This window comes from Pseudorca crassidens, chromosome 13 (genome assembly GCF_039906515.1).
Source record: "Pseudorca crassidens isolate mPseCra1 chromosome 13, mPseCra1.hap1, whole genome shotgun sequence".
Lineage (NCBI taxonomy): Eukaryota > Metazoa > Chordata > Mammalia > Artiodactyla > Delphinidae > Pseudorca > Pseudorca crassidens.
The window spans coordinates 84,278,009-84,292,903 of NC_090308.1; positions in this window are offsets into that span (position 1 = coordinate 84,278,009).

Genomic DNA, 14,895 nt, shown 5'->3' on the forward strand with positions numbered 1-14,895 from the left:
GAAAATATATCCTCTTAAATGTCATACTTCTCCAAGTAGGTCTAAAATTCCTAATAGAATACAAAGAATTCTGTACTCTAACACCAAGTGAGCTCAAGCTGTCCTCTTTGCTACCTTTTCTCTATCATCCATTTGACAGGATTTCAAAGACTTGTCAGGGACACATGATTTGGCCATGATCTGTGGAAAGAGTAACAGGTTTAAAAACTCTTAAATCTACAAAGTAACTTTTTTTTTGCATACTTTCTTTTAAAGTTTGCATTGGTTAATTGCTTTTGCTTTTGTTCATTATTTTGCTCTGTGTTTCACCTCTGCTATGTCCCAGGCACTGATCTAAGTATGGCAATCCGCTGCTCTAGGTCATCTGTTTACTACAGCACTTCACATTTTCCATTAACATCCAGAGATATTGTCTCCCTTAGTGTATAAGACACAGTGTTTAGAAGACCAAGCAGAAGATAGAGTAAAAAAAAAAAAGTCAGGAAAATACTTATCTATGCTCTAGACTAGAATGACAAAAAGCATAGCTCTCATGCCTGTTTAAGGACCAGATAATGATAACATAAGGGATGCTAGAAAATACAAAAGAAATGAAGAATTTCTGACTTTTCATTCTACAAATATTTACTGAGCAATTTCTCTGTACTAGATATTATTTTAGATACTAGGGAGAGTAGTAGTTAAAGCAAAGCTTCCTATCATAATAAAAACAAATAATTAGAAATAGATTTGTAATAGAAAAGCAGATAGTGACAAGAAGTAATAAAATAGGTTAAGGACATAGAGCAGAACTACCCAGTAGAACTCTCTGTAATGATAAAAATGTTCTATATCTGTTCTATCCAATATATTATTCACTAACTCTGGTACTGAGTACTTGAAACATTGCTAGTGAGACAGAGAAACTAAGTTTATGATTTTTAGTTTAATGTTAAATAGGTACATAGTGATAGTGGTTACCATATTGTACAAAACAGATAGAACAGGAAGAGTTTTTCTCTGGAATTTATATTTGAGCAGAACCTGAATGAACTGAAAGAATAATTCTTCATATACCTAGAAGAATACTCCATTTTGAGGAAAAAGCCAAGACATAGAGCCAGGACTTAAACATAAGTCCCTTTTCTCTTAAAGGGAACTTTTCTGAGTGGCTTTAACTTCAGTTCCCATAAAGATATTTCTGAATGTCACTTAAAATATTTTAGATTAGTAAAATAAAAAAAGATGATACCTGCATACTATTAGTACTGAAAATATTAAAGATAGTCTGAAAGTAAACTAATAATTGATATATATTAAAAACTAGAAAGTACAGCAAATGTAATTTAGCAGCCTATCAGAGGAATCATGTCCAAAGACCAAACAAGTCACAGACTGGAATGCAAGGAACATTCATCATTAGGAAAGTTATTACCTTAATTAATTTTATCCAAAAAAAATAGAGAGAAACATGATCATGTCAATAAATGCAGAAAATTATTCTGATAAAAATTCAATACTCACTAAAATATTAAGTAAAACAATAAAAGTAAGTTCTAAATATGATCAAGTAAAATTTGAAAATTGCCTTGATATTATTTGAAAAGTTAAAATATATTTTTTTTAATTAAAGAGAAATAATGAATACACAGTTTTTGGGGAAAAAACGCTAATTGATGTCAATATTTACATTAAAAACCTCAGAGTCACTAGAAAATTTTTTCTGAGTTCTTTTATATTTGAAAATATCTGCTTCTTTCTGAAGCATTAAAACATTTGCATTTTAAAACAGTAGCATTTTCCACATTTTATTGAATGTTGTATATACATTAAAAATATCCATCAAGTAGAAGTATCACATATCACTTAAGCCTATTTTTTTTGATATTTATACCATTTCCAAATTTTCTCTGATATAAAAAGGGACATCTTTGGGCATTTCAAAATTCATTTTAAGGTGTAGTACCTTGTGGTAAGTCTCACAAACTGGGCTAAATTAGGTTATAATAGATAAGTAGTTGTAGTATATTGATATTATAGACCTTCTAAATAGAATTTATAATCTCTGAAATTTACTGCAAAATGTTTCAGCACATAGAGTGTGATATTAGGCTAAGCTTTAATCAAAAATTAACATTGTAGGTGTAAGCTTGTCCTGTTAACACTCTGATCAGAAAGGAATTGTTGGGAGACTTCCCTGGCAGTCCAGTGGTTAAGACTTCGCCTTCCAATGCAGGGGGTGTGGTTCGATCACTGGTCGGGGACCTAAAATCCCACATGCCTTGTGGCCAAAAAAGCTAAACATAAAACAGAAACAATATTGTAAAAAATTCAATAAAAACTTTAAAAAATTGTCCACATCAAAAAAAAAACAACCTTAAAAAAAAAAGAAATGCATTGTTGGGAAGTGGTCAGCTAGTGTTAAACCTAATTTTACAAAAAAGAAAAACAACCCCCCCAAAAAATCACAGACATTCAGTAAGGTAATTATCTTACTGAATATCTAAAATGGGTTTTTAGTTAAGTCAATGAGTTATTAACTAGAATAAAGAATATTAGGATGGGCTCTCAAACCATTCTAGTGAAAACAAAATGTTGGAAGCTGGTTTGATTAAGAAGACCTGTAATTCACTTTACCTGCACCTGTAACAATATTTCAAATGATCACTTCATTGGTTGTTCTGGATGCTTTAATCCTCAGAGGTAATTCCATATAATAAAGACAGGTTCAGTGAGAGTTACATCGTTCTATTACCACGTAGGAAAGGGTGGTTGTGAAATGTTAGAAGAGATCCTTCTCTATCTCAGGTATGTCCTAAGGTAGACTTGTTTTTAAGAGTACATGTGGAAGCCAAAGATCTGGAAATTATCCCTGAAAGCTATCTTGGAACAAGTACCCTTATAAGCCTGCACATACTGAGGTTGCAATATCCCAGTTCGAAGACCACCCTCAAAAATGTTTATTCCCTAACAGGGTAAAAGGCAAATGGTCCAAGAATCATCAAAATAACTGTTTTGTCTGGTCCATCAAGAAACATAGCCTTTCTTCTCTGGGAAGTTTGAAGTGGCAGTAAGGTGAGTGTAGATTCAATTAGGAATTTTTGGTTTAAATTCTTCCCCAAGTTTTGGAGGACACAAAGGTTGTCTCTAAAATTAGACTCTCCTAAGTTTAAAATCAAATGCACCATACAGATTTTTTAAAAAAATGGATACAGAGTTTCCTTGGGTACTATGAACTGTTTCAGTCAAATCAGTACCAGTTAATGGGCAAGTTATTGAAGAAATACTAAAGAATTTTAAGACATAATTGGATTTAAATATATATAAATATATTTAACTTAAATATACAAATATAAAAGATATATAAATATTTTAAAATACACAACCGTGGGGCTTCCCTGGTGGTGCAGTGGTTGACATTCCACCTGCCAATTCAGGGCACACGGGTTCGTGCCCTGGTCCGGGAAGATCCCACATGCCGTGGAGCGGCTAGACCCGTGAGCTATGGCCGCTGAGCCTGAGCGTCCGGAGCCTGTGCTCTGCAACGGGAGAGGCCACAACAGTGAGAGACCCGCGTACCACAAAAACACAACTGTGTATTAAAGTATAAATATATATTTAAAAATATAATTAAATATTTTCCCAATAAGAGGGTATATGCACTAATTATGTAAAAAAAAATTCACTTTCTTCTTTTAATAAAAAAGAACCAAAATATAACCTTTAATTTATATTTAAAAATATTTTCTTTATATAAGTGAATGGCTTAATGACATTTTTTCATAAAGTTTTCAGCACAAAATCTAACTTATAAGCTTACTCATAAATATATTTAAATTTAATATTATTTAAGAAATACAAAGGTATTCCCTGATGCTCATACTCAATTTTATAGGTTGCCTTATTTCTGTGAGGAATTTTCCAGGGAGATAAAATGTTGTCTTTGTTTATATGCTTTATTCTTTTTTTTAAAATGAAATCTTAAGCAATATTTTTTAGCATGCTAAGAAAAGACCTCTTAGAATTTGTGAATAACTAAGAAAAGGAATTCTATTCTTTCAGTTAAGATTTACGTTAACAAGTAAAGCTGAAGGTAATAATAACTAAATATATCTGTATATTCTACAAGAACTATTTCAACTTGTGCTTGCCATCATAAAATTTATTCATGCTCTATCAGCCATGTGATTACAAAGAAGGTACTGTAAGCATCAAATCTCATTAAATTAAAAGTAAAATGAAGCAACCTGAAAATAAAGACACACTGAAGTTGAATTTTTATATTATTTAATAGAGCATTTAGATTATATTTCATAAACTTACTGGACCATGTAGGATTTGATGCAAAAAGAAAAAAAAATTCCATGTGGATATGTAAACCTCCATGTTTATAGTTCTTTATGGTATGAACCTATGAAAAATTCCTGATTGAAGCTATTGACTAAGATATAATGCAAGAGGATGCACTAACCAGAGCATTGGTATTTATGATATTAGGATCATTAAAATATTAAGTCCCTTTTAAATGAAAAGATGCAAAGAAAAGCAGAATATATATATATATAATAATTTATGCAGTGAATTGCAGACTTTAGATTAATTTTTACAGTGTATAATTTCAGAAGATCAATACTGTTATGTGATATCACAAGAGTGTTTGAAAACTAAGTTCCTTAAAATGTTAAAAACAATATCAATGTTTAGTTATTTATATTACTAGGTGATATTTGTCCAAGATGGGAAAAGCCCAGTGTAGCCTATCTCTACTGTTGACTATAACTTAAAACCCTGGACAAAATACAGAAAAATCTACTCGAGGACTCAGAAAATGAAATCAAAAGCAAGCAGATTACAAAAGGGAGTCAAAAGTTAGGGAAATGACCAGTAAGTCTGAAACTAAAGTATCAGCTTCCTCTATTTCTCTGTCTTTGTCTCGCTTGCCCTTAGCTTGTAACAGTGCTCCAAGGGCAGCCCTCTGTTGGGAGCTGGGCAGTCAGTAGCTGTAGCAACTACAACCTCAGTAGAAATTTTCCCTTTCTGGAAAGATAAACAGAGAAAAAGTGATCTTTGCAGTCTGAAGAGTAAAGAGGGGAATCCACATTGTTCCTCTTTTCTCTCCTAGAGAGATTATAATCACAGAGATGCAGCTGGAGCAGCCATTTTAGCTATCGATATTTCTCCTAGGAGTCCTGAGTCTATTTAGTGAGGAATTGTATTTAGAAACCAAAATCTGAGCTCTAGTTTTATTTATTACTATATGTACATCTGCATAAGGACATACACACACATGCACTAATGAATTTATCTATCTATCTATCTATCTATGTAAAAAACCTGGGTTCCCAATCTCATTCCAGTCCAACATCACAGAGTTTATTCTAGCCATTCCCATTTTCTTAATTGTAACACTATTCTTTGACAATTTTAAACCTGAATTTTGTAACTTTCAAGTTATTTAATTATTTGATGTATTCTTTTTTATTTAACCAAACACCCAGCTTCTGTAGTCAAAAGTTTAAACATATACATATGAACTAATTCAAAGCTGGGTCCCATCAAGTGATGTGATTAAAGGTCAAAGGTAAGAAAGAAAAAGGAAATAAAGGAGGAAGAAGAAAGGAAGTGTAAGGATGAGGTGGGAGGAAGAATGGACCTAAAGGGAAGAAATTGGAAAGATATAAAAAGGAAGTAGGAGAGAGGAAAGGCAAATAAAAAGTGGCCATGGATAAAATACCTCTTCCTACTTGGCACCCTCGCCCAAAATTTGGTCCTGGACATGTCAGTGAACTCCCATTCAGTATTGCTTTTGGAAATATATTAACTCTTTCAGATATTTTAAAAGGTAGTTTAAATTTTAGAGATTTATCAATGTTGTTGCATGTATCCACAGTTGGTTTCTTTTACATGCTGAGTATGTATATATTATACTGTCTTTATCCATTCATGAGATGATGCACATTTGCTTTGCCTTATTTTTTAAATTATGAAAAATGCTGATATGAACATTCATATATATGTCTTTTGAGAACTTATGCTTTTATTTGTCCTTGATAAATATCTGAATTTTCTGGTTGTATGATAAATGTTTACTTATCTTATGTGGCCCTACCAATTTGCATTCCTACCAGCAATAGATTTTCCCTCGAGTAAGTAATCCAGAAGCCAGCGTTCGGGAAACATAAGTGGAAGTTTAAATATTACTATAATTTAGCCCTGGCAGTCCTAGAAAGTCACCTCTGATACAAACTATTGCTTGATCAAGTCGTTAAGGTGGGATAAATCAAAATGAAGCTCTATAAAATAAAACTCAAGAAGACAATGAAAAGGAAGCATACATTAAAATTTTAGAGAACAAATGGAAAAAATTGAAATGAGTATCTTAAACACTAACCTATCACTTAATATAATAAATATAAATGGTCTAAAATTGGCAGAATAGGTTAAAAAACAACCCAATTATATTCTGTTACTAACAAACTCACTTTAAATATAATGATTTAGGAAAAATAAAAGTAAAAAGAAAAATGGAAAAACATATATCATCCAAACTTTAACCAAAGGAAAGCAGGAATGACTATGTTATGTCAGATAAAACAGACTCAGAGCTGTTCAGTATGTTGTCTGTAGTGGTAAGTTCACAAATCTCCACATGTGATAAGCTACATGGAACTAAATATACCCACAAACACACATACATATGTGAGTGTATTTAGAACTGTTGAAATATAAATAAATCCAGTGGATTGTATCAATGTCAATTTCCCATTTATGATTCTGTACAATAGTTATTTAAAGCAGTAATATCAGGAGAAACTAGGTCAAGAGTACATGAGATCTCCTGGAATTATTTTTTACAACTTCATGTGAATCTGCAAGAATCTTAAAATACAAAATAAAAGAATAAATAAATAAATCTGCCTCTTCAAAAAAAAAAAAAGAATGAGACTGTTTTCTATATTTTGATATAGAAAGCCCTCCAAGTTACAGTGTTAGGTAAAAAAGTAAAATTTCAGAACAGTGTACATAATGTCCTATTATTTGTGTAAAATTTAGAGAAAAGAGAATCATTCACTTTTTTAAAAAGATGTATTTTTATAGAAGTTTTAAGTTTACAACAAAGTTGAGAGGCAGGTACAGAGAGTTCCCATGCATCTTCTGCCCCACGCATGCATAGCCTCCCCCTTTATCAACATCATTAACCTTTTTTTCTATCAAGAATGAACCTACATTGACACATCATAATCACCCGAAACTGTAGTTCACCTTAAGGTTCACTGTTGGTGTTGTCTGTTTTACAGATTTGGCCAAATGTATAATGACACATATCCATCATTATAATATCATATGAATAATTTCACAACCATGAAAATCCTCTGGCCTCTGCCTATTCATCTTTTCCCTCACTCAGCCTCTGACGACTGAATACTCGTCTTTTTATTGTCTCAATAGGTTTACCCTTTCCAGATTGTCAGTATATTTGGACTCACGTGGTACGTAGCCTTTTCAGATTGACTTCTTTCACTTACTAATATGTATTTACGTTCGCCCATGTTTTTTCATGGCTTGCTAGCTCATTTTTTTATAGTGCTGAATAATATTCTGTTGTCTGGATGTATCATAGTTTATTTATTCATTCGTCTGCTAAAGGAAACCTTTTGCTTCCAAGTTCTGGAAATTATGAAGAAAGCTGGTTTAAATATCCATGTGCAGGTTTTTGTGCAGACAGTTTTCAACTGTCATTATTTTTTGACTATATAAGTATTAAAAAGAAACTTAGGGTACACAAGAAACTCACAACATTGTTATCTGTTGATAAGTGGGACAAGTTTTACATTTTATAATTCATAAATCACATGATTGTTTTACCTATTGTGAAGCCAAGTATATTAATGGAAAAATTAAACAAATTAAATTCACTAACCCTTCAGAAAAACTCAATCATCTTTCTCAAAATAAATTCTTAAAAATTTAATAAAAATTCCAAAAATCAATGTCTGACATAGAAAATATTAACAACTTAAGACCAATGAAAATTTGGTGCAGAGTAGAAAATATATTTACAGATTAAAAGAGATAAACAGTATTTATCTCTAAAAGAAGAAAAACATTTTATATAATTGAATAAAACTCTATTATAAAAATAATTTCAAAATATGAATAGAAGGTTACATCTCTAACTGATATATCTCTCAAACATTGACAGAATTAATGGTAACTAAATACAGTACCAATAAACTGAGCTATAAGACAAGGGTGAAAAATATAATTTGTACTCAACATTTTTATTAAATGTCTTTCAACCAGTCTTATATCTAGAGTTATATGAACCAGGGAAAAATAAGTGAGGAAATCTGAGCTAACCTTATTGGCAAATTATGTAACTGTCACCTTATCAAATTCAAGGGAATCTATAGATAAGCTAAAATAACTAAAAGATAACTTCAGCATAGCAAGATAAAAGATTAACATTGAAAAAGCAATAGTGTTTCTATAACAAAACATTAAATATATTAAAAAGACAAATTGATTTACAACAGCAACAAAATTGTATAGTATATAGAGTTATAGATTAATTGTAGTAAGAACTTAGAGATTCTTAACTGCTGACAAAGGAGCTTATAGTAATAAGGAGCAATGCAAATTTACATAACAGGTAAGCAACATGATTGGAATTCTGCTACATAAACTTAATCCAGAACCTATATGATAACAGATTGCAAAGTGAAGGTATGGTAGGTGGGTTGTTTATTTTGCTACTCCCATATTCTTGGTTAGAAAATAATATGGTCCTATAGGGAAAAAAAATAATGTCAATTAAAAAAGAAGAGAAGAATATAAATAAATATGAGATAACATGGAGGAAGAATTTTAACTTAACAACTTATTGGTTATGTGATGCAGAACTCAGATGCTCCCCCTGAGTTATTCTGTTATGCAATTAACCAAATCAAAGAATGATAGAGATGCAGGTTAATTTTTTTTTTTTTTTTTGGCCATGCCATGCATCATGTGGGATCTTAGTTCCCTGACCAGGAATTGAACCCATGCCCCCTGCATTGGGTAATGGTTAATTTTATATCTCAACTTTTCTGGGCCTTGAAACCCAGGTATGTGACCAAATATTCTTCTGGATGTTTCTGTGAGGGTGTATTTGAATGAGATTAACGTTTAAACCAGTGGACTTTGAGTAAAACACACTGCCCTCCAAAATGTGTATGAGCCTCATCCAATCAATTGAAAACCTGAATGGAATAAAAGCATGAAGTAGTTCTCCAGCAGATAGTCTTTGGACTTGAACTATAGGTTGGAGACACCAGCCTCCATAGTTGCATAAGTCAATTCCTCAAATCTCTCTCTCTCTCTCTCTCTCTCTCTCTCTCTCTCTCTCTCCCTATATATATATATATATATAGGGAGAGAGAGAGAGAGAGAGAGAGAGAGAGAGATCTCCTACTATTCCTGTTTCTCTGAATATCCCTGATGAACATAAGAATCTCTTGATTTTTTTCCCATAAAATCAGGATTCTTGAAATCCCTTTTTCCTAGAATTATCATTTGTCTTCTCTAGTTTCTACTTCCTTACTTTCCTTATAAAATATACATTCCCCTGCACCCTAATCTATGTTTGATTTCTTATTCCCTATATTCAATCCAAACATTCTTGCTGCAATGGTTTAATTTATTGTATTATGCCAGAAATTGCAAAGTGTCAATCTCCAACACTTAAATTATACAGAGGTCTTGTCATTTGTTAAGTCCAGTGAAAATGCTTCATTTTCTAAATCTTTTACCTACTGTTTCAAAAGCTTAAAAGATGAAAATGTGCAAGAGAATCTTATTTTGTGACCAAAACGTTTTAAAAGTCTGCACTTTGAAACACATTTGGCTATAATTTTTTCACATAATGGATTTTCAATTTGTACTTGGGTATATTAAAGGCACCTGAGATTTAACTTATTTTTCCCATTGATTATGTGAATTGCTAGCCCCTGCCCTGAATTCTCAATTAGGGTTAATGATACCATCCATGTATTGCAATAGAAACCTTACAAATGTCCATGATTTGCCATTCTCCCTTACCTCTCTCGTCTGTATGTCCTCTCCAAATAACAAAGACAAAGAAGAAACTATTGCTAAATGCAAAACCAGAATGAATGTCACCAATAATATTTAAGCAAAAAAATAAATAAATAAACAAAACAAAACAAAACAAATTAAGCAAAAAGAGCCAGATACAAAATATTGCATAATATATTTATTGCATAATATGTGTATTGCACAGTAAATTACAAAAACATGCAGAAACCAATCTATGGTATCTATGGTAATATAAGCCAATAATCATGGCTTTTGAAAGGATATTGACTAGAAGAAATTATGAGAAATATTTACAAGATGCTGGTAACATTCCATATTTTGTTTGGGATGATGGTTACATAAGTGTATTCATATTACATAGCTGTCCACCTTTTGGATTAGATCTCAAAGTATTAACCAAAGTTATTTTACATTTTTTCTATGATAGTTTTAACTTCTGGGGCATCTGCAGATATTATTCTTTGGACTACTTTCTCTTCTTGTCACCTGGCTCTCTTGGATTGTCTTATGATTTTTGACTGAATGCTGAATATTTGGTACAGAAGATTCAAAATTAAGATAAATATTATTTTAATAGGCACACCTTTTCTGTTGGCAGGTTATTATTAGTAAGGGATGTTGATCAATCTAGTCAGTAGTTAAACAAGGTTTGTTTTTTTCGTTGATAGAATTAATTTCAGAGTATGATCTGGCTTCAGTTATTTTTAGTGAGTGACTGTTACTACTCTATGGATTTTGTAGCCATTGGGTGTGGATACATTTTTCTCAGTGTTCTTGTTTGATCTGCAATTTTTGTCAATCGATGTATGTTTGCTCTAGGGGTGACATTCTCACTTTATGTTCTGCCGGTATCCCAGCAGATTGCTATTGCTTGCTATTCAGTTTTGGACTTATGGTGAGGTCAAGGAGGTACTTGGTTCTCCTGGTCCAGCCTCTGTCTTAGACAGACCCTAAACCTTAGGGGTAGAACTTTCTCAGCACACCTTTATCTCCCTACTTGGGACAGTAAAATGCTATCTGGTATCTTTAGGAGGATTGGCCATAAGACAGTTTCTTCACCTTTCCCAGTGGTATCAAGTCTTCCCTTTGAAGTACTGCAGAGCATTGGGTCTGTAAGTATTTTCTCTTCAATGCCAAGCGGCAGATAGCTTTGCTTCTGCTAAAACAGGGGAACTTAGGTTCCTGGTTTACTACCCCTACCCCAGCACCTTAAGGATTTTGCTCTGTATGAAGATAGTGTCCAAGGAGAGAGCTTGGTTTCATGCCTATGAAACACCATGAGAATGGGGATGGGGACTGTTTCTGGTTCCTTGTCCTGTCCTCACTATTTCTCACAGTGCAGTCTGGCTGAGTGGTTTCAATAATTGGTTAAAAATTTAGCTAGTATTTTTACCCACTTTAATGGTAGCCAACTCCTCATTCTGGGCTCTGTCAAAAGAAAGCTCATGTGTCCCTAATGTATTCAAAAGGGGCTTGTCACTCATTGAAATTTATTTCCCCTTGTTGACTTATGAACTCAGCTTTCTGATAGGCTCATGACATTCTGGAATTTCAAGGATTATCAGTTTTCTATCACTGTTAAGATAAGAGTGATGTTTTCTTGCAGTCTTAAATAATTTTAGAGAAAGTAAAAGACTTCAGTTTTATTCAAACTGTAAAAACTTATTGATCTGTACAATTATGATTTAGTAAATTTTCTGTATATGTTATATTTCAATTAAACTGTTTACCAAGAAAAGTTACACTGCTTAACGTATAACCCCTATTCTAAACATCACAGCCCTTATATTTTGCTAAAAAAATAATTTGAAATGCATTCCTTCAGTGTATCTCCTTTTCACCTCAAAATATCAAGGTATATTTGCCCCCTCTCTCTTTTATCCCATTTCAAAACATAAATACTCATCCTAGGGGCCAAAAGTTTATATATATAATTCATACTTGCAGATGTTCCTTCAATAACATTTCCTTTCCTTTTATTCAATCATTCAGTTCAGTCATCAAACAAATATTAGTAACCACATACATAATATAACTTCAGACACCAGGGATTAAAAAAAAGTCTTCTCCAGCAGAGAGCTCAAAATTTACTTGCTGGAAAGGAGAAAAGAGAAAGAGAGGGCATTTGCATAACTGCATTGCCACAAGATAACTTACACAATGTAGAGAAAGCCAAGATACCATAGAAGCAACACAGTAGTTGACCAGTTTTGGAAAGGAGAATTGGAAGACTTAATAGAAGAGGCCATCATCTTGGTACTGATGGTTGTGATCACACACCAGGAAGAGGAGACCCTTGTCTTTCTGTGCTGCTATATCAATATTCTCATGGTATGAATGAATACCTGAATTCTGGGAATGAGAAGTAGTCCCAAGCAGTTAGGGCAGACTGTATATTGAGCACTGGCTAGAGATAAGTTTAGAAAGACTTCTTTAGATATTATTAAATACTTTATACACCCTACAATGGAAATTTAATTTCATCTTCCAGGTACTGTGGATATACCAACTACATTATTACATGTATATATATATATTTTCATTTTTGCAATGAAGAAAAAAACAGAAAGTCACTCACCATAAAACTTCAAATACTATATTTAAATAGTATGTATATATTTAAATAGCATTATGTAATATCTTCTCATTTTTCACCATTATAATTAATGACACAATAATGTAATAATAATATTGACAATATCTGTTGGAAAAATTAAAATGAAATGGATTTGTTCAGTCATAAGTTAAGTATGTCTTCAAGATTTTTGAATTTTTTGTCAAGTTACCTTCTAGAAATGCTTCATCATTTGTATTACCACTAGTGAGACATGAAAATGCCAGTATCCTCCAGCACAGTTTGTTACAATAATTTTTAACTTTTTAAGACTAAAATAGTCTATGACTGTTTTCTTTTCCATTTTTGATTTCCAGAATGATTGAATAATTTTGCACACACATTTCTTTTGTTAGCTGTTGCAATATCATATATTTCTCTCCTATGTGTGTGTATAGAATGTATATTATTTTTCTACATTTTCATAAACATTTTAAGAAAACTTTGTATATCAAAGTTAGAAATTTTTAAGCTCCATATATGAAGCTAACATTTGCAATTTGTAATCTGCTCTTTAAATTCAATTTATTTTTGGAGTTTTTGAAATAACAAAAGTTTTTAAATATAATATATTCAAATTCTTAGAGTTTTAAATTTTATTTTCTTAGAAATAACTTGCATATCAAATATTTACACAGTACTCATGTCATCTCTGTTTTTATGCAAGTTTTCACATTTAATTTTCTATCTTATAACATCTTTTTATCCATTTATTAGAAATATTGAAAGCTTAAATTCTACCTTTGATTGTCCTTTGGTGCAACAGTAAGCATTTATATACAGTTTTTTCCTGAACATTTGTAATCACTTTTGGTAAATAAAAGTGGAATTTCTAGGTCACGGGTGCTATATTGTGTTTTAGTAGACAATGACAAATCATTTTCCAAACAACTGCATAAATTTACACTCTCTGGGTAATTATATTTATGGTTGCTTTTCAAGTTTTAAAAACTTATGTAAATACAATGGCAAATAATAGTAATCATCTTGGAATATGTATAACAACATTTTAGCTGACATTATGACTTTCCTTAGCAGTACCCCATACTCTTGAAATTACACTTAGACTTAATTATTGCAGTCAGTTTTTGAGAGTCCAATGAGCCAGTTCAACTTTTTTATTAAAATTGTAAGAGAAACATTCAATACACTGACCTCTCTAGGATTATGTGTGTCATCCTGTTCCTAGAGTCAGTCTATCCATATATTGTTTCTTCTGCCATCCTCTGCCACTTCTCTACATGCAAGTTCATCTTATCTCCAATACTCTTGTTTACTGCCTGCCATTTCCTAATTGTTGCTCTCCAGCAATCCCTATTATTCTACTTGCTCCTTTGAAATTCTTTGAATTCTTTCTCCACTGTGAAATGCCTACATAAGCATTACTTTCACAAAGTACTCTGTACCACCTTGTTCTTCTGTCTTATGTTAAACTTCGTTCTCTTTATGAATACCTTCTCCCTTGTTAAACTTTCAAATAAATACTGCTCATTCTTGTAAACAGCGTGATCCTAGAGTCAAGTTAAATATTTGCTGCTTTTCTATTCAGTCTTTCAAATGACTACTGTTCTATTCTTATTCAAAAGTCATGCTAGCTCATTCTTCCTCTTTCTGAACTCATAATTTCTGTCATCTCAGAATCCCACCATCTTTTCTGGTCCCCTTTATTTCACGTTATTTCCTGTTCAACCAGAGAATTACCTATATTTCCTCTGTTTTGCTGTCACTTTTACAAACAACAGTACCATCATTATTTTTTCCTTCTGAAACACAGATACAATAAATCTTGAGTTTGGATTAACTGAAATACCTGGTTTCTTCACTGCTATACTCTAACTTCTGAGAAGCTCCATGAAAAATTACATAAATCAAAAGTTTCAGACTATCAAAATTTCTGATCTGTAAACTCAGTATAGGGTGATGTTCCTTTTACGTATTCAGGACAAATTCATTCCTTTACACTAACAGCATCTTCAGTGTCTTCTCACTTTTTTTTAACCAACAAGCCAATGAGTGCCCTTTGCACACAATTAAAAGAGAAAACTGAGACTATTAACATTAATTCACCTATATTTCTGTTTCATAACTGCCAACTGATTTACAGTCACTGATTGCTCCATTATCTGGCTCTTGGCAGATAATTTCATATAAATTTCATGTGAGCTCTTGATTCATTAGCTTGCATTCTCCCACTTTTTTTTCTG